Source organism: Spermophilus citellus (genome assembly GCF_964194105.1).
Source record: "Spermophilus citellus genome assembly, chromosome: 6".
Lineage (NCBI taxonomy): Eukaryota > Metazoa > Chordata > Mammalia > Rodentia > Sciuridae > Spermophilus > Spermophilus citellus.
Genome location: NC_138187.1, coordinates 115,396,666 through 115,420,602, shown reverse-complemented (window position 1 = coordinate 115,420,602; position 23,937 = coordinate 115,396,666). Strand labels below are relative to the sequence as shown.

At 36.5% G+C, this 23,937-nt stretch overlaps 1 long non-coding RNA gene across 1 annotated transcript in view; it reads right to left on the bottom strand.

Moving 5' to 3' along the window:
* Positions 1-23,937, bottom strand: part of LOC308652048 — a 278,634-nt gene that overhangs the window by 234,361 nt on the left and 20,336 nt on the right. The window contains exon 4 of the long non-coding RNA XR_014022721.1: positions 10,487-10,613. This is a non-coding gene — a long non-coding RNA (uncharacterized lncRNA). The remainder of the gene's footprint in view (positions 1-10,486; positions 10,614-23,937) is intronic.

Genomic DNA, 23,937 nt, shown 5'->3' with positions numbered 1-23,937 from the left:
TCAAAACACACCAAAGCTAAGCAGAAGCAAGTCTATTGTCAGGTATGTGACAGACTGCCTCTGTGCAGAGAGAACAGCCTCAGACTTCCTCTGAAGCAAACTTTTGTAAGTCAGAGCCTGTGTTATGCATGGGGGTGGGCTTAGACCTTGCTATTGCAGGTGGAGAGCAAGCTTCAAAACCTCAAGAACCACAAAGGGAGGGAACAGGAGGAGCAGGAACATTGCCACCAGCTCATGGAACTTGTAGGCCCTGTACATACTCAAAAGTAGTCTAACATCTGTGAGCACTGTGGTCAGGGTGCAGATGGGTGGAGGTGTCAGGCTCTGGGTGAGTGGGCTCTTGCAGGAGTGGGAACGGGGAGGGGGAGCAGAGTAAGGTGTCTAAGCAGAAATGGGTCAGCTTGACTTAACTTCTAAATTAACCCATAGGTTTTTTGTTTGTTTGTTTGTTTTAACAGATTAACAAGGGTCATATCTCCTTCTGGAGGCAGCCCTCATCCAGCAAGTGGTCCCTGTGGGAACAGAAAGGCCAGCTAGGACCTCAGCGCCATTTGTCTGTGTGGCTAAAGTCTTTTCTGGGACTGAATGACCCTCAGCTCATCTTTTCCCTATGCTCAGTTTCACTTCTGTGGTCTCCTTCCATGCTGACCCAAGAGCACCCCTTAAAGAATGTCCTGCAAGCCAATCTCCATCTCAGAGCTGGTTTCCTGGGAACACAGCCTGTGACCTACATACATACAGGTCCACAATCTGAAGTCTTCAATTCTAAAATTAGTAAATTTCTGAAAACTGAAAGACATACTTCCCATGGGTTTGGTGACAACATTCAAAATATGACCCGAATCAGCAGGAGGATGGTTTTGATTGTACTCAGTTTCATTATATAAATAGTAAAGTGATGAAAGAATACTGATCCAGACCCCATATGTCTATGGCATATTATGTTCATATTTAGGATATGACCAAATTACCTTTTTAAAATACAAATTTTAAATTCCAAAGCACATCTATCCCCCAATAATTTAAGACAAAGGACTGTAGGGTTATGTAGGTTTGTATTCTGAAATTCATCTTTATGCATTTTGCTATTTAATGCAATATCACTATTAAGCATTTTGAAATCTCACAAATTAGTCTCTCCATAGCAATGACATCCTTTGGCAAAATGCGTTTTGTTTTTGTTTCAGAATCCTTTCATCAAATTATCCTCCCTAATTGAGATATTCATTGAAATAATATTAAGCATAAATATTAATATAGCAAGCATTAATATCTTTAAAGTATTTAACTATCCCATCTAAGAACATGATAAGTCTATTCCTTTGATCAAGTTTACTTTTATATCTCTAGGCAAATTTTGAAATTCCTTTAGATAAGCTCCACATATATTTTATTAGGGTTATTGCAATGACCTAGCTTTTGATTGTTATTCCGAAAGAACCTAAAAAAGTTTTTATTTTTTTTCCATTAATTTTCCTAATTGGTTATTCCTTGGTCATAGAAAAAAAAATAATTCTTTTACAACTTTACTTTTTACTGTCTCCCTTTCTGAAATCACATTAATTCTAAGAGCTTTTCAATTGTGTTTTCTTGAATTTTCCCTGTATTTAATTATGTCATTTGCAAATAATGTTAGTTTTGTTCCCTCTTAAAATATTCATGCTTCCTTTTCCATTTTATACTACATTGTGCTGCTGTGACAGTATGTTCATAAGAGAGTTAAATAATGATGGCAGCAGCAGGATTCCTAGTCAAGTTCCCAATTTTAATTGTGATTGTCCCTGGTTGCTTCACCATGAAGCACAATGCTGGCTGGTATTCTATGATACTTAATCATCTACAGAAATATTCTGTTTTTCGTTTTCTAATAGTTTCTTTTTCATGTGTAAGAAATATGTTGCATTGCATCCTGTATTTTTGGCATCTGTTGAAATTACCATGTATTTGTTTCTTTTGAAATATTGCTATGATGTAATATATTAGTAGATACCCTAACATGAAGCCATTCTTAAAATTTAGGATAAACTGTATTTCCTTGTCATGTGTGAGTTTCATTGACGCTTACAGAAATATGGATTTTCACATACAGATTTACACTTGAGACCAGATGCATCAACAGGGGAACAATTTACAAATAAAGATGGCACAATCCGGAAGATATGACAGAAGAAAGGGAGACATAAATTTGGCTATCAAGTAATTTTCATTTTCTAATAAGAAATGCTCCATAATGAAAAGACAAATAAAAATGACAAACAGCCAACTGACAAAAGACAAATTCCATATTCTACGAAGTGTTCAAGCAATCGATTATGAAAAGAGAAACAATCCAATAGTGATAGAAAAGGGTTATAACAAGCAGTTTACAGAAAAATACTATAAATGGACAATATAACTTGACACAATACCCAGCCTCTTTGATAATTAAAGAAATACAATTCAAAACTATAATAGATATGATTTATATCTTGCAAAAATAGCAAAAATTTCAGACATTTGATGATGATAACAGTCCTGAAAAGCATGTGGAGAATGAGCATTCAGGCTCCTTTTTATTTCTAGAGAAGTTTTTGGCAATATTTATCAATTAAAAAATCTATGTCCATTAGATCCAGCAATTCTGCTGCTAAGAATTTATCTTACAGATTCATTCACGAGTATATAGAGAATATACAAGAATATATTCTGTATATTCTCTTAAAACAACAAATATCTGCACCAAGGAGAAGACGGAATTAATTACGACATACACATTTGATGGAATAGTGTATCATCATTGAAAAAAATAGGTACATAGATCTGTGTGCATTGATACGAAGAATTTCAAATATAAACTATTAAATGAAGTAGAGAAAACTGCAGAGTAGTAAGTATATTCTGACCCCTTTTGTAAATCTATATTGATCGATAAAGATAGATGCTGGTACATGCTTTTTTGTTTTGTTTTGTTTTACATACCACAATGTTACCTTAGGAATTGGGACTTGGATAAGACAATGAGGAAGGAGAGCTCAAGAGCATTTTTCATTGTGTTCTCTGTAGCATTTGTATCTTCTCGTGCTACCTCTATGAAAAGGTACAGTAAAGGTTTTTTAAGATTTAAAAACAAATTGTTTCTCCTATATGCTTTTAGACATTATACTGATAATAGGAATTTAAAATCATAGTTTTGCCCATCCCTAATGATTTGGATCCAAAAAGAAAAGGTATGGGACTCAGGAATCTGAATTTTTACAATATCCCTAGAAAATGTAATGAGGGTGGCTAAGAAACACACAGGTTCACTATCTGGCTTTGCTCATTCAAATATTGATACTAAGGTTAAGCTAGCATAATAAATGATTTGCAAAGCTATCCATGATTTCCTGTAATCTGCAAAAGTTCTATGGCATCAGAATTATCAATGTCTTGACAACTTGGAAAAAATAACATAAAAGGAGTCTTTATGGGAATAATTTTTGATAACTTCTCCTTTTTTTTTCAACATCTAACTTTCAATTTAGTCTTTTACTAATTTTAGTCGAATTGAGTCAGTTATTTCAGTTCAAGTTGCCCAGATTTTCAATCTTAATGTCATAGGGTTATACAAAGAAATCTCTGATAATTTTGTTGTCTACAATGTCTGTTTTATAACCTCTTTCCTATTTCTGTTTTATTTATTAGCACTCTCTCATTTTCCTCAATTACCCTAAATCTATTCTATAAGTAATTTTTTAAAAACTGGCCCTAGAACATTTTAGTTAATACTAATTATTCCGTTTCTATTCTCTAATTTTTAAATGTCTACTTTTGTCCTTATTCTTTCCCTGCTGTTTGAAGTACGTTTTATATTGATTTTTGTAACTTGAAACAGTCATCTTCAATCTTTTCTACTTAATCATAAAAATACATAAAGTACTAAATTTTATTGTTAATATCATTCTAGCCCCACATCACAATTTTAAAAATAACTTTCTCAGTATTATTTTATGGTCTTTAATGATGATTTTAGTCTTCCTTTAGCTCAGAATTTATTTAAGAAAATTTAAGGAAAGTGTCTATCATATAGTTGCATGAATGCTAATTATTTATATGTGATGGAAATCCAAAGTTGTCAGAAAATGTAATTATATTCCATTTGCATTATGAAATTTATTGGGGTTTTTGTATATTTAATTTGTATTTTTGTGACTATTGAAAATGTATACTTTATTTATTAATAGATATATATTCATTAATTCTTAATTTTTATTAGTTTCAATGTGTTAAATTAGATTATCTATCTTTTCCTTGATTTTTAGCTACCTAATATTTCAAAGCATGAGAAAGGCATGGAAATTTCCCTAAGAGAATTTTACTTCTAGTCATTGCTGTGTCCTCTCTGTGCCCTTTTATTTTAAGTATATTTTTGTTTCTCAGCTCTGTCTGAAAGGCTTTAGCTCATGAAATATATGCTTGGCCTTCCTTTCACTGCCTTGTTTTAATCATGTAATTATTTTGCAAATAATGTCAGTCAGTAAGGCATAGACAGAATTTGCTGTAGTGACCAATTCTCATTTTTCCTTCTCCTGACTAAATGTCATCAGCTGGCTGGAGCTAGAGCAAGCACCTTGGAAGCATGAGGGAAGGACCAAGATCTGTAGATATCTGCCATCATTAGTTACTTGCCAGAACACCACAAGGAACCATCTACTTCTGAAATTATTGTTATAGAAGAAAGGTAGATCTCATTTGTTTAAGCTATTGTGAGTTGGTTATTGTCTACTTGCCACTGAGTACATTCCTAATATATGTCTTTATTTATATGACAATGTTTTCAAAAGCATATTTGAAACTACATATTTTTAAGTATAAAAATTAAGCATCCTACAATAACTCTGTTTGTAATAAGTCAGAGTGTTTTTAGCTCTCCTTACTGCCATACCATTTTTTAATATTTATACAAATTTTTGACATCAAAATTTATTTTGATTGAATTTTACATTATATTTTTCATGTCACTTTTGCATTTAATTTACAAATCGTAATAATTTTAACTTAACATACTACTGTCAGTATTATCAGTTTACACCAAAGTTTTTTGAGAGTTGGAGTGGTCCATTCTTGGGAGAGAGCTTTTGCTAGGAGCCACAACCAAATAATATGATGCATGGCACTTTTTGGTTGTAAGGTGATGCCAGCTAGCCATTGAGATGATATGATTATGTTAAGATTTACATTCATATGGAAATCGGACTCCTGCTGTTCACCTTGGCCTGCTACGGGACTCATGTTATGGGACTCCTGGAGAGTTCCCATTGGTTGGGGAAGGATAGTAGGAGGGAATTCCGGGGGAGGTCCTGGGCTCCGGTTCTGGTAGAGGCAGCGCGTGGGTGGACCGCTTTGCTTGCCAGGCGCATGTGGAGTATTGGCGGCATTTTCAAAAAATAAAGTTTTGTTCCTGCTTGAGTGGCTCATGATTCTGTGCCCAGCTAGACTGCGGCAAGCTTTTAATTCATCTCTTGGACAGCTGTCATGTCTTCAGGCACTTAAAGACATTTTTTCTTTAAAAATTTTTTAAAATTTTCCTTAAAGACACGAGAACACTATTTCTTCTTTTCACTATATTTTTATAATAAAAAAATGCTATTCCTTTAACTTTAAATATGAACAGCATGTGAGAACACATCTTGCCTAACCATAAATTTTTACGTTAAAATTTTTCATCAAAACTTCAGATTTTTCTAGTACTAGAATTAAAACCAGGGTCTCATGTATGAGAGGCAGCACTCTACCACCCAACTACATCTCCATCCCAACACTCCAGATTTTAAAAACTATGTTATGAAGTTTTATGAGCCACACAATATATTTTTTCTTGTGAAAGTATATTTTTAATATTTGTTTTTTTAATCACAAGAAAGTGATGTTCTATCAACCAACTTACCAAACTCCCTTGGACCACAATTCTCAACAAGTATAGTCATGGCATGATGGTGAGGATGATGATTTTAGTTTGGAAAATTTTTCTTCTATATATCTTTCTTTATTATTTATTTATTATTTATTTTAGTTTGTTTCTTCTGAGTGTTTCTTGTCTGCAATTGGTTTTTGTTATCAGTGTTAATTTCCCTTCATTTAAAAAATCTGCTTTCTCAATACTCATAGAAAGGTGCGGTTTGCCCTCCACATCATTGATTTAATTTTGTCTAATATCCATTCTGCTACTTATTGCCGTTAAGGTATATTTTAATTCTGCAATTGCATTTTCAGGTTCCCAGAATTCTCTCTCGTTATGTCAAATTCTTCCCAATCCCATTTGGCACTCCAGAGAGCCACTTCTATAGTGTCTCTCACCACTTGTTTCATAAACCATGGCTTCTCATATTTATTGAGAACACAGAGAACACCATCTGGTTTATTTTTCCTTATTTCATTTTTCTCCATATGCTTTTTTTCCCCTTGGAAACAATTGACTGATAGAAATAGAAAAGTGGAATAAGGTCAATCAGATACAGATTTCTGGATGCAATCTTACCAGAAACCTGACTCATTTTTTACTAAGTGGGGGGAGATCAATGTTTCAAGGACTGCATGAACTTCAAATGCACCTGTATATGAGCTAAAATGTAAGTGAATAAGTTTGATTACTGGTACATTGTACCCAATATAAAATAGAGAAGTAGTAGAGTGGCTAGAAGTACAGGTTTGGAGATGACACAGATTTTTTCCTCTTGGACTTTTTCAGAGTGTAACCTCAGAAATCCCACATCTGTGAGTCTCAGTTTTTTCATGTACAAAATGGTACTATTATTATCCACATCAGTGTGCTATTGGGAAAATTAAATAATATGCTATATAGTACATGCATCATATCACTAATGTATGCAGAATATTGTTAATATAGAAACTAAGGGCAATTTTTCATAATTAGCAACATTTTTGTAGTTGCACAATATTTTGTAAGACTTATTTTACTTTTTCTTTCTGTTTTTTTTTTAAATGACCTCAACTATTTTTTTTGGAATACCTAATCACAAGGTTTCTAAATGAGTACCATGCTATTTAAAAAAATAGTGTTTTGCACATAAAAATGTGTAATTATAGGACCATTGCTAGTCATTAATAAAGTTGATAAAGATAACAAGAATACCGTGCCATTCAAAAAATGTAGGATATATAAGTACAATTCAATTTTGATATAATTTCACATATTGACCATACATTGTAGAGTTTCATGGTCAAATCTTCACACACTAAAACAGACTAAAATAAAGTATTATCTAGAATTTGGTTTCATTTTTATACCGTACATGCATCATAATCACTAATATATGCAGAATATTGTTAATATAGAAACTAAGGGCAATTTTTCATAATTAGCAACATTTTTGTAGTTGCACAATATTTTGTAAGACTTATTTTACTTTTTCTTTCTGTTTTTTTTTTAAATGACCTCACCTATTTTTTTGGAATACCTAATCACAAGGTTTCTAAATGAGTACCATGCTATTTAAAAAAAAGTAGTGTTTTGCACATAAAAATGTGTAATTATAGGACCATTGCTAGTCATTAATAAAGTTGATAAAGATAACAAGAATACTGTGCCATTCAAAAATGTAGGATATAAGTACAATTCAATTTTGATATAATTTCACATATTGACCATACATTGCTCAAGAGTTTCATGGTCAAATCTTCACACACTAAAACAGACTAAAATAAAGTGTTATCTAGAATTTAGTTTCGTTTTTAGCAAGTAAAAATTATTTTGCTATTGACATTTTGGGACAATTTAAATTCAAAGAAAGAATATTTCAGTTGGGTACAAAAATTTAAGTGGAACTATCATCTGGAGGGAAGAAAATGGAAAAGTAGGGCCCTGAGGGTACCAAGGGAAAGCTGAGAGCACACCACATCCTCTTATCTTACCAGCCCACAACATAAAGCTGACCCCAAGCTACAACCAAAGTTTGAATGTTTCTTTTCATGGAAAAATTAGGAATACCCTTAATGACTGCCTGCTTTGCGATTAAACTGATTCTTTTAAAAATTGGCAGAAAGTTTTTACATTGAAAAATCTTCATAGATGGGTTTCCCATGGTCGCTGAGCTGAAGCTGGAGGAGAATGGAGCAGGGAGGTTCCAATGTCTTACCCTGCTGGGAGGTTCCTGGAGACAGCCGGGAGGTCACTGTTCAGTTCCTAAAGCCACAGGTGCCTTTACCAACTGAAAGCAGCTGCAGAGGTACATTGAACCAAAACGGTTTCACTTCTGCTCAAGGGAGCCACCTACTGTGTCACTTCTACATTTTTCTAAATCAAATTCAGGTAAAAATAGACTTGAGGCAGTTGGGGGCGGAGTTCAGGGGGCTATATTTTTAATCATCCATGAAAAAGTTTTAATGAACTTTTTTTTTTTTAACTCTTAGAAAATAAAATGTCCCCATGACTTTAAGAAAAGAACATAGTGTCACAATTCTCAAAGGATTTGACTGGATACATAAAATGCCAGAAGGCACTAGTAATTAAAAATGGAGCCAAGATAAAGAAATGGTATCTTTGGGACAGTGGTACAAATCAATACGCAGAGGAACAAGAGATGAAGGTCATCTAAAATGGCCACATACTTTTATTTCGTATTCAGAATCAGCTCTACCTATGAGGCCCTGCTATGCATCATTTGTCCTGATACTTGGAAGGTGGCATAGTGTGTTTAAAGACCACCTTCCACACAGTTTGAAACTCCAAATTGGAGGCTCAGCCCAAATCAACCATCACAAATGACATGACTTTCAATTTATCTCTCTGAATCTCACTTTAAGCATGTTAAATGTGAGTGCAATAGATTAAATCAGAAGCCTTAGAACCATTTGTTTAAATAGACATGATCAGAATTCAAGATTACAGCCACTACTTTGTATCCATGGGATCCATATCCACAGATTCAATCAACCACAGATCAAAAATATTAAAAATTATTTCATCCATACTGAACAAGGACAGATGTTATCTTCTTGCCATTATTCCCTAAACAATACAGAATAACACTGGTTTACACAGCATTTACATAATATTCAGTATTATAAGTAATCTAGAGGTGATTTAAAATATATGGAGATGACTTAAAATATATGGAGATGACTTAAAATATATGAAAGGACCCTCAAGGCTCTGTAGGACTCAGTTTTCAGACCACAAAACAAATAATCCTTAGATATTCTCCAGCTCTAACATTCTATGATTCAAAATGGAATATGTTAAAACTAGTAACAACAAAAACTAGAGCCCTGGGGCTAAGGATATAGCTTAGTTGGTAGAGTGCTTGCCTCCCATGCACAAGGCCCTGGGTTCTATCCCCAGCACCACAAAAACAAACAAACAAATCAAAACAAAAGAAATCTAGAACCCTGTGTCTCTGTCTATATAATATGTAAATGAGGTTCACCACTGTGGAGATTGGCGGAAGTTGTGTCATTGAAAGAAGGTAAGAGAAAGAAAAAACAAAACAAAAACAATGTTGGCTTTGCTCCAAGGAGTCAAACAGGAGGTGGTTAATGCTTTTGGATCTTTGGCTGAACTTCAACCACTCCTCTGAAGAAGTACATATGGTAACATGGACCCCCCCCCCCCCAATGAAAGAGATGGAGGGCACAAGAGAACTTTCAAAAATAAATGCTCTTCTTCTTGAACTCTGCAGGATTAATTTACACTATGAGACATTTCTGACACTAAAGAAAAAAAAAAAAAAACTTCACGGGAGCCCTTGGTCCTCCTAACAAGTTTCTTGTGTTTGTTGCTTTGTGGACTAATGTAAATTGAACAGAGCAGTGCACTCAATCCACACTGGACCTGATAATACAAAGGAGGAACAGATGGGGACACAGTGTGCAACTTCATTTCTATTTCATGAAGGCAGCAGATCCCAAGAGCACCATGATCTACGGGGCAGGAGTGGCCACAGCCCACTTCTCATTCTCCCTTCTTTAATTGTGGACTTCCAACCTCCTTTCTTCTCACCACACATCCAGTTTTAGGAAATGCAGAAGATTGTGTAAGGGTTAACAACAGAAAGGGCCACTGACACAAGCAAGGAGTGGTCATTTTTTAGGCATTATTATTAAAGGGTTAGGGACATTTTTTTCTTAAAGCCTTATCTTCAATGATTTTGTTTCCATTTTTATTGCTTTATCTATACTTGATATACAACTATTTCCATATTTATAGTTAACATGCCTAGTTTCCCAAAATATTCAGGAATACTATCAACCATCATTGATACTTCTTTGATAATGACAAGTATAATTTCTGTATTAGTTATCTATTATTTCACAACAAATTATCCCCCAAACTTAGTGACTTAAACAATAAGCATGAGTTTCTGTGGGTCAGAAACTTGGAAGCTGGGTAATTTTGCTTAAGGTCTCTCTTGGGGTTTCTGTCAAAATATCAACTGGGGTGTTGTCATCTGAAGGCTCATCTGGAGTGGGAAAATCTGCTTCCAACATGGATCATGCATGGCTCACTCACATAGCTGTTGGGAAGAGGTTTCCATTCCACACTATGGTTGATGGGAGCCTCACTTACTGGCCAATAGGGCTTCAATAGGGCTGAGTCTCCTTACAACATGCCAGCTGGCATCTCTTAAAAATGGGATCTGAGAGGAAGAGAGAGCAAGAAGGAGGTCATGTGCCTTTATGATCTGGTCTCATAATTCACACACCATCACTTCTAATATAATCTGTGCATCAGAAGTGAGTCATGAAAGTTAACTGGAGCTCAAGGTTGTTTGCTATAAAGCAAATAATCAATTTGTTTGTATATGTTTGAATCAGGCCCCATGTGTTTTAAGAAGGTACATCAAAAATTCACAGACATATTTTAAAACCACCACATCCATATTTAGAATAGCTCAAAATATGAAAATGGAAACTGTGAAAGCAAATATCTGCAAAAGTAGTAGCTCCAATGCCCGAAGGACTTTCTACAGGTCTTGTTAGTTGACAGTGACACACTACATAAAAATATTGGTTTACAGATCATTAATTACTTGACAATGAGATTGGAACCAGACGATCTTTAAGTGTTAGAAACTGGATGTAATTACAGATATCTCTGTAATGATCTTGTCAACTAATTGGGGGAATGATTCAATTCATAGAGCTCTTCAGGAGCACACCTGAATTATATATAAAACAGTCTAAGAAATTCTCTTCTGTGACTGATTCAGGGAACTTGAAGATTAAAAAGAAAAGCAAAGGGCTGGGGATGTGGCTCAAGTGGTAGCGCGCTCGCCTGGCATGCACGGGGTACTGGGTTCAATCCTCAGCACTACATACAAATAAAATAAGGATGTTGTGTCCACTGAAAACTGAAAAATAAATATTTAAAAAATTCTCTCTCTTTCTCTAAAAAAAAATAAAGCAAAGCAAAGATGTTGCTGATGAGTATGGATGCTAATGAAGATGCTAATGCATGTAATGTAGCTGATGAGGAGCACAACAAAGAAATTGAAGTGAATGCTGTGATAACTACAGTCCTTTCTTCTTATGAATTATTTTTATGAATTTGTCAAATTTTACAATAAATTCTAGAAGAAAAGATATGGCAAAGATTGCACTATTTTTGTTGGGTGCGTTGAGGTGAGAAGAGAGAAATTGAAGCTTAATGTTAGCACATCAAAACCAAAAGTTAATTCTTGCCAAAGGTACATTTAAAAAAATAGTCAAATTAATTTGTTATAAAGCAAATAATCAATTTGTTTGTACATGTTTGTTTTCTTCATTTTCCAGCTGGTTATTTCAGATCACACAAATATAGCACCTCTTCTTGTCCCCTCAAAAAAAAAAAAATGTAAAGGCTTTTTTTGGCAGATATAAATAAAAATATTTACACTTATGAAATAAACTTTTTAAATTCCACTGATAAAAAGAAGCCTATATACGAACGTCTCCAGATAATTTTTACAAATTTTTAAGAAGTGACTGAGTGTGATGGATTAAATAACCAAGAAAAAGTAAGGAATCCTGGCAGATATTCCCAATGCATCTAGCATTTATTTATCAATAGAAGCCATTCATCTTCCCCCTCTCAAGCTGTCTAGTTATAAAACTCAAGTTTTCACCCATTAGTGACAGTTCTCTCTTCCATAGTATTTGCCTCCTATTCAAATACACATATTTCAGACACTAGTTTATCTTTTGCTGTTGTCAGATTTTTCACCTCAAAATTACAACCTATTTAGCATCCGTCAGCCAAGAGAAAGGTTGCAATATTTGGATTTTGTGTGTTTGTAGAGACCTTTGTGAATGGAAGAGGCTCTTTTAAATAGCTGATTATCTCACGATATCTATAGAGCCTTGCTTTTTCAATTATGGTCCATGAACTGGGGGCATGGAGATTGCTACTAATGCAGGTCTATGGAATCAGAATCAATGCTTTTTATTAAGATCTCCAGATGTTGTGCATTTAAGTTTGGGAAGTGCTGCCCTTTAAAACCAAAAATTTACATTGGGGATAAATGAGAAAGCTTTACAAAGGATCTAGACCTCCTTTGTTATACTGGGAATCTCACTCTGAACTTAGATAGCCCAATGCTCACCTTCTGTGGTTAACCTCCATGTGTGATGGGAACTTGGCTTGTCTGATCAGGCCATCTGGAGCAGCTGGGCCAGTGTTTCAGGTTAAGGACTCCTACCAAAGGCTTGAAAATAAAACCATTCAGACTAATCCTGGCTAAAGGAAAAGGCAAAGGTCTAAATAGAAGCCAAGGTATGGAAAAGGAACCCAATTCATACATATTTAGCTCTGTTAGAATTCCTCAGCTCACCCAACTTCCTCCCTCCACTGATTTATGTAGGAACATGATAACAACTTACAAACCTGTCCATAAAATGCCCATGCTTCAATACTAAAAAGGAAAAACAATCATAACCCTACTATTCCAAAGCTGAAAAGCTCCATTTGGAACTGAATCACTTCCAAAGTTATACGTCCACATCTGAAAATAGCAAGCACTCATAAATATAACTCATGTATTAGAAAAACCACCATAATTACTTGCTCACAAGGAAACAATGATACAGATTCGAAGTAGTTCTCAGTAGACCTGTAGTCTCCTACTTTCTTATACAATATTCCATGATTACAAAGCCTGGGAGTCTGGAAGGTATGTGGGAGATCATCACCCTCTTCATTTTATAGTTTAGCAAAGAGGCCCTGAACCGCTATAGCAAGCCTCCCAACATTACAGCTATTTCGGAGCAGAACTGGAGCTACACCCAGGCTGTGTGATTCTAACATAATGTTTTCTTCTGCACTCTACACACAGCTTAACTCTAAATATCCTCACCTTGCACACTGAAATATTGTTGAAGGCATACACAAACCAATCATATAACTATTCCTCCCTACGGTGAAGTTGTGAAGTGATTTGAAAACTGCAATAAATATAGTCCCCAGGCACTGCATAGAGGTTACTTCCATTATCTTTTTTCTTTTAACTTCTCAGTGTTAAGAATACTTAACATGAGCTGGGCATGGTGGCACACGCCTGGAATTCTAGTGGCTCAGGAGGCTGGGGCAAGAGGATCGCAAGTTCAAAGCCAGCCTCAGCAACTTAGTGAGACCCTACCTCAAAACAAAATATAAAAAGGCCTGAGGATACGGCACAATGGTTAAGTGCTCCTGGATTCAATCCCTAGCAGTCCTCACCCCTACCCCCCAAACAAAAGAACACTTCACATGAGATCCATACTCTTAATATCTTGTATGACATTGTACAACAAATCTCTAGAGCTTATTTATTTTGCTTGACTGAAATTTTATACCGATCAATTAATAACTTCCCATTTCCCCTCCCCCAAACCAATGAGGCAATAGTTCACTTCCTGATTCTGTGAGTTTGAGTGTTTTAGACACCCCATAAAATTGGAAACATGCAATTTCATGGTTGAAATTATTTCCGTGACTGGCTTATTTCACTTAACATAATGTCCTCAGGTTCACCCATGTTGTTAACATTGCATGATCATCATTTTTAAGGCTAAATAAGTTTCCATTTTATGTATATATGAAGCTTTTCATCCATTCATCTGTCCATGGACATTTAGGTTGTTTCCACATCTTGGGTCTGTATTGCAAATAATGTAGCAATGAACATGCAGCAATATCACTATGAGATTTTTATTTCAATTCTTTTGAATAAATACCCAAAGGTGGGATTGCTAGATCATATGATAGTTCTATTTTTAATTTTGAAAGACAAATACTTACTGTTTGCTACAGAGGCTGTACAATTTTGCAATTCTATCAACATTATACAAGGATTCTAATGTGTCCACACACTTGCCTACAGTCATTGTCATTTGTTTTTTAAATAATAGCCACTCTGAGAGGTATGAGTGATACATCATTTTGGTTTTTTATTTACATTTCTCTGATGATTAATGACATTGCTCATTTTCTCATATACCTGTTGGCCATTTGTATGCCTTTATAGAAATGTCTATTTCAGGCCTTAGCTCACTTTAAAACTGAGTAATTAGGTGTTGGTTTTAATTCTCTTTTACCAATTGAGTTGTCAGAGTTCTTTGTGTTTGGGAGATTAATCATTTTTTAGGTGTATAGTTTGCAAATATTTTCTTCCATTCCATAGGTTGCCTTTTTACTCTATTGATTGTTTTCTTTAGTAAAACAAAAGCAGCAATGTTGAGATAGTAGGAATTTGGCCACTGACCTCCCCAAAAAGCAACAATAAAGTAAAGGCCTAATATCTTGATATTTATTTAAGCTTCAATTCCTTCCGGTTCTTGGAGCTAAGTTTAACTATCTTGTTGTCAGTTTTGCAAGTGTGACTCGCAGTATTGGGTGTATCTCTTCAACTTAAGAAACAAACCATTACAACTCTAGTTTCCTTGAGATTCTTCCCAGGAGAATCTACTTTGTTGCAGGAAAAATTGGAGTTAATGTTCATGGACCTGATAGAACTAACTCAAAAAAAAAAAAAAAAAAAAGAAAAGAAAAGAAAAGAAAAAGAAAAACACTATTTAAATGGAATTATTCAAAAGTTCTAGAAGAAGTTCCAATTAGATGTCTTTTTTAAAAAACCTGTATTGTGTTCTCAATTGTGTCATCAAAGTGCTAGCCACCGTATAAACACAGGGAGTTGATCAGTGTATTAGGTATGGAGTCCCAGAGAAAAAGGTCTGAATGATGATGCTCAGTAACACTAACATGGAAGGGGGGGTATGAAAACAGTTAAGCCTTGAAAAGTTAATAGACAGGTATGCCAGGCCAATGAGGGAGGGCATTCTACAATTTGTACCAGGACTGACAAATATGGGCACACCTGACATTATTCCTATTTCTGGGCTCAGGGAAGACATTATAAAATGGCCATATCTAACCAGATTATGGCCTCAGAATCCCTGTCAATAGTGTTTTGAAGAACATCTAAAATAGTGTTAAATTATTTGCCACCTGTTTTAGGCAGTTTTTTTTTTTTTTTCGCTGCTGTGACTAAAAGAGTGTGGCCAGAACAATTGTAAAGGAGGAAAAGCTTATTGTAGGTCTCACAGTTTCAGAACTCTTAATGATAGAAAGATCACTCCATTCCCTAGGGCTTGAGGTGAGGCTGAGGATTATGGTGGAAGAGTGTGGCAGAGGGAAGAGACTCATATCATCATCAGAAGGCAGAGGGAGGATTCCATTCACCAGATACAAAGGTATACCCCAAAGCCACGCCCCCCAATGCCCCAACTCCTCCAGTTACCACCCAGTTAATCCTATCAGGGGATCAGTTCACAGACTGGGTTAAGGCTCTCACAATCCAATCATTTCTTCTATGAACTTTATTGTCGTTGTCTCCCACATGAGATTTTGGAGGATACCTCATATCCAAACCATAACATCACCTGATCTAATCCTGTACCTGAAGAAGTTTAGGTATCCCCATTTTGAGTAAGCCAAACATACGGACTTAATTCAATAATATTCCAAGTTGGTTTCAATGGGTCTAGGTTTGGAAGAACACAACTCTCTTTTTAATTTTTTTCTCAAGTGAAGGGAGCTCCATTTTTGTGAAACTTCTGTTCTCTTTTTGCCAGTTTTATTTGTTTTGTCCTGTTGAAGGAGGACTAAATTAACTGGGTACTGTAGCACATGCCTGTCATCCTAGCAACTCTGGAGGCCGAGGCAGGAGAATTTTAAGTTCAAGGCCAGACTCCACAACTTGGCAAGACACTAAGTAACTTAGTAAGATCCTGTCTTAAAATTTAAAAATAAAAAATAATAAAATAAAGGATTGAGAGTGTAGCTCACTGGTAAATCACCCCTGGCTTCATTTCTCAGTAACAACATTTTTTAAAAAAGGACTAAATTCTCTAATTACTAAATTAGAAAGAAAAAAACTGTCCATGCACAGCACATTCCCTCCAATACTCCTTTTGGAAAGAGGAATCCCCAGAATCTCCATTGCATAGGCCTTTTCTGAACCACTTTTCACAACCTGCCCTATTGTGAATGCCAAAGGGGTTACTTGGTCTTTAAATTATATCCTTCAGGATATAATTACAAAGATATAATATCAGGTGATGTTATGGTTTGGATATGAGGTGTCCCCCAAAAGCTCATGTGTAAGACAATGGCAATTGTAAGATATAATTTTATCTTACAAAGTTATATTCAATAAAGAAATAAAATACATGTCATTGGGAGAGCAGGAAGTCCAGGCTCCTTTCTGCATTCTAATGTTGTATATGGTCAGGCCAAAAATCAACACTAAATTTATTTACTCCGGAGAATAATGGATAGAGTTACGGGTAAGTCTGAAGGAACTGCGGGATCTTAAGGAAGAGCTAATGACTCAACACAGTGCTTTGATGTTTGGCAGAAGCAACGGGGATACCACACTTCAAAAGATCCACTACTGCCCAAGGCCAGGTCTGACCTTCTTGGCTGGAGACATTTGGCTAACATTTTCTATTGTGGGAATGCCCTCATATGTACATAATTTCCCACAGATTTACACATAAATCCTTAACAATGCCCTCCCCCCAAAATATGATCCACTGTCTCCACACCCTTTGTGTTTTTGTGTTATGATTTTGTCTTAAGAGAAAAGGTTGATTTTCTCACCCTTTGGATCTAGGCTGATCTTGTGACTTGCTTGGATTAACAGAATGCTGCAGAAGTGATGTTCTAATAACATTTGAGGGTAAGACTTCAGGGCTCGAAGTTCCCACTGTCATCTCTTAGGAATGCTATCACAGGGATAGCACTGGGAAGGAGGCCCAAGAAAGACCATAGAATGACGAAAACCATGCAGACTGGTATCAAGGCTCCAGGCATGTAAGCAAGGCCATCTTAAACCTTCCAGGCCCAGTCAAGCAGCCAGGTGACTATGGCCAGCCAGGTGATCCCAAGTAGGCCCAGCAGAAGAACCACCAAGATGATCTCAGCAAACCAAGGGGTCAAGAGAAATAATAAACCATTGTGTTAAGCCATTTTTTTTGTGTGTGTATGTGTGTGTGTGTGTGTGTGTGTGTGTGTGTGTTTTGTTCCACTGCAAGGACTAACTGGTATAAGGAGTGTGTTTTTCTGTGCATATAAAGGCTTTCTCTAGAACCTATCCACAACTAAACATGAAAGTCCTATATCTTTATTTTTAGGCTCTTTTTTTTTAAAGAGAGAGTGAGAGAGGAGGGAGAGAGAGAGAGAGAGAGAGAGAGAGAGAGAGAGAATTTTTAATATTTATTTTTTTTAGTTCTCGGCGGACATATCTTTGTTGGTATATGGTGCTGAGGATCGAACCTGGGCCGCACGCATGCCAGGCGAGCGCGCTACCACTTGAGCCACATCCCCAGCCCATTTTTAGGCTCTTAAAAGAATCACAGTCTTCCTTTTTTTACAGGCAATGTCTTTTCTCCTCCTCGCTTTCTTAGCTCCTTTAGTGGGAATCTACTTAATTTTGCATCAGGAAGTTTTAGTAGAAGCTACAGTTGACTAAGCTCATTTCCCTTTTTTTATTGTCCTCTTAACTAAAGGCATACCCTTCTTTCAGATTCACGTTCCACCACCTAAAACATCATCTTTTCCTCCCATATCCTCCAAAGTAATTGAATTGTAATGGGGAAGGACATACATTTTTACAAGAGGAAATGCATTTTTCACCCAAAACGAATCCTTATCTTGCCAATGGCTGTGCCTAGCTAGGCACAGGGGCTAACTAGCTGCTAATTAGAGACAGGCAAACCTCAAAGGGATTCGATTCAGATTCCAATTTGCAAATGGGGCTTGTGTGTTTGGATTTGGATTTGGATTTGGATTTAGATTGGACTAAAACTTCCCTTTGCTCATTAACTTAAAGCCCTTGTTCTTAACCCTAGCCAAAATGTTTTACTCCCACTTATGCAGGGAACCTACCCAGAAAAATTAACAGACTCTTATACATAGAAGGTCTATATTCCTATATCCCAGCTGAAGGGAAACTGGAAAGTCCTATTCAATTGTTTCCCCTTCCTAGAGTTTCCATTAGCACCAAGACTCCCTGGTTATTTTAGGGCTTTTAAGGACTTTTTTGTTGTTGTTTTGGGTCAAGTGGTACTTTTGTTTGTTTATTTTTCATTTCTTAATTCTTGGGGGAGTTTTGGGTGAACAACATTGGATGGAAAGTCAAAGAGTTATTCACAAACTTCGATTTTGATCTATATGATGGCTAATAGTTCGACTATATTTTTTTTGGAAATCTTAAAAATGACATCAGTTGATAACTGACTGTGTGTATTTGTTCATTTAATCTTTAAAACAATCTTAAGATGTGGTACTACTAATAAACCTGTTTTGCAGATAATACATAGGAGGAGAGAGATGTTACAAAATTAATCATGTCATGCCAGTAGCCTATGCGTCCTCGTAGTCCATTAAATTATAAAGAATAAGACAAGAATAATCTATTTGAAGTTATTCTGTCTTAAATATTTAGATAGTAACTGTATTATTCTGAAATGCACTATAAACAATTAGGTGTACATTACATAAATAACAAATGAGACATGAATTCTACATTATTAAGTTTTAAACATCACGTAATCCAGTTCCTTCATTTTTCATGTAATGAGACTAAAACTCAGAAAGAAAAAAAGTGTCTCTAGTTCAGGGTCACAGACAAAGCTGTCAGTAAACCCAGTTCAGACCAGTTATAGTTTTTACATTAAGGCACATAGTGCTCAACAGTGGATTGAAAGAGAAAAGATCCTTGAAGAAGTTTGGCTGGAGTATCTGCAAGGTTCACTCAGCATTTATCTTTCCAGACTCATAGTCATCCAGGGTACAGCCCCCAATTTTATAGACACTGGAATTTGCATTTATTTTTAATCATATGTCATATTGAGAGATTCTTCTCTAAAGTGCAATCATACATTAACCAAATTTATATATATATAGAGAGAGGCTCTCACTAAATTGCTTAGGGCCTTACTAAATTGCTAAAGCTAGCCTCGAATTTTTAATCCTCCTGCCTCAACCTCCCGACTAGCTGGGATTATAGGCATGCACCACCACACCAGCTAGGCCCACAGTTTGAAATAATATAAACCAGAGTATAAGTTGGTTTCTTTTTGTTTTTTACAACTAGACATACCTAATTTTTCTCCTGCAGGACACACAGTATAATAACTAAAATGTTGAAATATATTTCTGAAAGACATAGCCATGCTCAAAAGCAACACAATTATATGCACAGACCAAAAGCAAGGCAGAAAAGCACAGAGATAAACTGAAATAGAAGCCACTTACATCCCAGGACCAGAGACTAGAAGGGCAGCTGAGAGCGTCTCAGCCTCATATTAGTGACAATTGGAGTCAGATGACTACTTTCTACAGGAAGTTGTCCTGTGCATTGCTGGATGGGGAGCAGCATCCCTGGTCTCTATCTTCTACATACCACTGACACATCCCTCTCTACCTCCTACCAGTTTCGATAAGCAAAACTGTTTTCAGATACTGCCAAAATTGCCTCCAGGTGAGAACCACTGAGGAAATAAGAATGTACAATACAAATGGTGGGTCTTTAGAGACACACCAAGCTATAAAACCCAAGTCTGAGGTAAGGACCACCACTCATGAACTGTCACCACCATCCAGGTCTGGCCAGCTGTTGTCACACCAGGCCTGGGAAATTGGAGAATCAGACTCAGTCATCCAATCAGAGTCCTGGCCAAGAATTCAGGTGGCACAAGGATAGATCAATGCTTCCCTGATGTTCCAAGGAGCCATTTATGTCCCCAAGTTTTGCAAGATCATCTCTTCCCACTTCCATCTTCCCCTCGCTAATATCAATAACCATGCTCCTGACAACTAAGCCAGTGTTTTCTGCATTATTCCACACTCCCTAATGCCACACAGGCTAGTGTTTTAAGGTTAAACAAAACTATACCATATTCATGATGGTATTGTCAGTTCATATGAGAATCTGGCACCAACTAGGTGCTGAATAAGATGTTTGTTGAATGAATCAATGAACGTAAGAATGAATGTACTCATCTAAGGTGAGTACCTTTAATGTACTGGGTTCTGAGCAAAGTGGATTAGAATATGAGCATTAGCATCACACAGAGCTAGATTTAAATCCCTGATAAGGCTGTCTGTAGCTGGGAGATTTCAGGAATGTCACTTAACTTCTCTGAGCTTCAATTTCTTCAGTTGCAAATAAGAATAACAATGAAGCTTTCAGCACATTGCCTTAGATAGAGTATGTTTTTGTTTTGTGTTGTGTTGTTTTGTTTTTTACCCACTTGAACATATAATGGTCATTAAATTCTGATCCCTTTACTAGTCCCCTAGTTTTACAGATGACAGAAGGGAGGTCAAAGATATTATGTGATTTGCCCATGGACAATGGTCTAGTGGTGGAAGGAGCAGGATTCACACCTCTCATGTCCATCTGATCCCTGGACTTTTTCATGATTCCATATTGCCTCCCTATTGAAGCATTATTGAAGGGGCTAAAAATCATTCTCTGTTGTTGGAGGGGTTGTCTTAGAGTTTGAGTGAGAGCACCTTGTTTGTTTCCTGAGAAACTTCATTTGCGGATATAGAAGACATTGTCATTTCCTCCTGAGCAAATATCATGTCCCCAAGCTCACAGCCCAGCTCATACAACTGGTCCAGGATTCCGCAATTCTCACACCCAGAAGTTTGGTTTTATTAATAAAACTCAAGGAGATTTTATATTTTGTTTGTTCTTCAAAACTATGCAAACAAGTCTCAATTTTGTTGCCATTTCAGTTTCTCTATATTCTGTTTTAAATCAAATGTCAGAATTAGTTTAGATTTCAGATTCACAACATTCAGTCATTAAAAAATTGACTAGATGTATTGTGAGTTGGCTCCATCCATCTCCCAAGTTCATGATGTCAGCTCTACCAAGATGTTAGGATACTGGGCGGTTTGCAGAGTAGCAGTAAGTTCTGGGACCATTAATATGAATTTGAATGCATGGGAAAAAGCAAGAGTGAGTAATTATAGGATCTTTACTTTCAGCACTCAATTTCTCCAATACTCTAAATTAGAAAATTCCCCTTTTCAAACAAAACGAAGATAACCTGATCATGTTTGAATCAAATATAACTCACCTATGATACTAGCATTCTGATCTAAAGCAAATATATGAACCAGAGTCTCTCATTCTCCCTTCCTGGAACAAAAATCTTTTTGTTGTTTGCTATTGTTGTCTTTAATCCCCTACATGTGATTTCCTATTGTGTTATTTTCTAAGAGTTTTTCTTCTCCCTACTTTTCCCAGAAGGTCAGAGTCATGCTACCAAAGCCTGCCTTTTTCCCACTTTGATTTGCAACAAAATCAAAACTTCCAGGCCTTTACTTCTACTGCTGTTCCCAGTATCACTGGGAACAAGAGACAGCTAGGTCAGGAGGTCCCAGAGACAAGTTTTCTTGGGCCGCTACTAAAACACACTGAAACAAATAGAGAAAATGGCATTTCCCTGCAGTGACGAAGGTAAGATGCCCCTTGTAAGGACCATACGTACATGCATACGAACCCAACACTCCTGGCTGTCAATCCACTGGTCATAGCCATGTCATCAGGGGCAGAAGGAAAATAATGGGAGAATATTCTAGCTGTTAGAGCAAAATAGTGACTTGATGTAACAACTCAGAAATCAGGGACTCCATGGAGACCGCAGTTACATTATTGTCATAAGTGAAGCAAACCTAAGTGCTGTTATTGTTGTTGTTCTGATTTGAGGTTATCGGGTTCTTTTTCTGAATCACTTTGTGGTCTGTATGCATACAAGTGGTTGCTCCTCACACACTGAGAAAGTGCAGAATATGTTTAGAAAGCAGTGTAGCAGTATATTCCAACAGTCCCCACCCTCGACTGATGACTGTAAACACACTGCAAGCATATTTATATCTGCTGAGTACATAGGTAATGGACTTTTTTCTTCATCAGGATCCTGGGATTTTTTTCATTGTTGCTGCTTTTTTTTCTGAGTTGAAATAGCCAAGTTCATGGAGTGGGAGTGAAAGAGAAAGAAAATGATGGATGGATGCCCCTGAGATAGCTGTATAAACAGTCAAGTTCAACTCTTTCAACTCTTTCCTCTTATAATTACATTTCTACCAAAAGAAAATTCAAGAATCCATATTGTTTCTAAAGGAAATCATCATTCCATGCAATTGCATCATTCCATGCAAATATATATATATATATATATATATATATATATATATATATATATATATATATATAAAACAAATATGTGATTTCTCCATCACAAAACTCCTTAGCAAGAGGAGAGGGGGGACAAAGAAAATCTGAGCACATTGAATTCTTTTGGGCCACATATTGGGCCCCTGAATGCCCTGGATCCAGTCTCACTGCTCTCTCACTGCTCTCTGGGTAGATTCAGGGAGAATGACTAGGAACGGGACACTTCCATTGCCTATCAAATCTCTGAAGAAAGTAAGCCTTTCAATTTTTTTTAAAAGGAAACAAATAAGCACAATAAAAGCTAACAAACCCAAGCCCTAGCTATATCACACTTTGCAGGAAGACTGGGTTCTTTTCCTTAGGGAATTGTGTGAAGGGTTTGTTTTTTCTAGCACTAAAACTGGCTTTGTTTTATCCATTGGCATTCATGAGTCTCTTCTGTTGCAAGACAGAGAGAGTCACACAGGCACCCTCAAGTAATGGGCTCATGTTAACCCATAGAGGCCATTAGGGAAGGCCAGAAGAGCAAACTTGGAGAACATGCACCTCTCCCTTGGAAGAAGGTTCTCTATAATCTCCTTCCATTGAGGCCCCTCAGCCCTGTCGGGCTGTTTCTCCTATAACTATTCATCATCTGTCTGAAGCTTTACCCTGGTACCTGTGCATCTTTTTTCTATTTCAACACCTATTTTTGAGTGAATGAATGAGTGCTCATGGTTTCTATACCAGTGTCACATTGCCACATTTGTAGCTTCCATCTTGGCCCTCATGTGCCCACACACATGCACTTCAGCTCTTGCTGTCTCCTGTCTCTACATGATTCACAAGTTGCATTCTAGGGACTGAAAAGGAGAGAAGACAATTGATCCAGCTAATCACCACTGTCGTTGCTTAAACAGATTATTGCATACCAAGTTATTTTTTATACTAAATCACCCTAGGCCAACTTCTTTCTTGGTGTGTTTGTTTTGTTTTATTTCCTGATGGAAAGAAAAAGAGAAGGGGAAAGATCCTGGGGTTCAGGATACACCTACCCTAGGCAGCCAGATTTAACAAATACAAATGTTAAGGTACAATATCGGGGGCATACTTACATTTAAAGATTACTTGCTTATCTGAAATTCAAATTTAACTGGCTCTCCTATATTTTATCTGGCAATTTCCCTGTTCACCCAAGCAATTGAATGAGGCAGCTTCACATAGGAGGGATTAATAGGTGCCATGGTTGGTGTGCCCAGCTTCCAGTTTT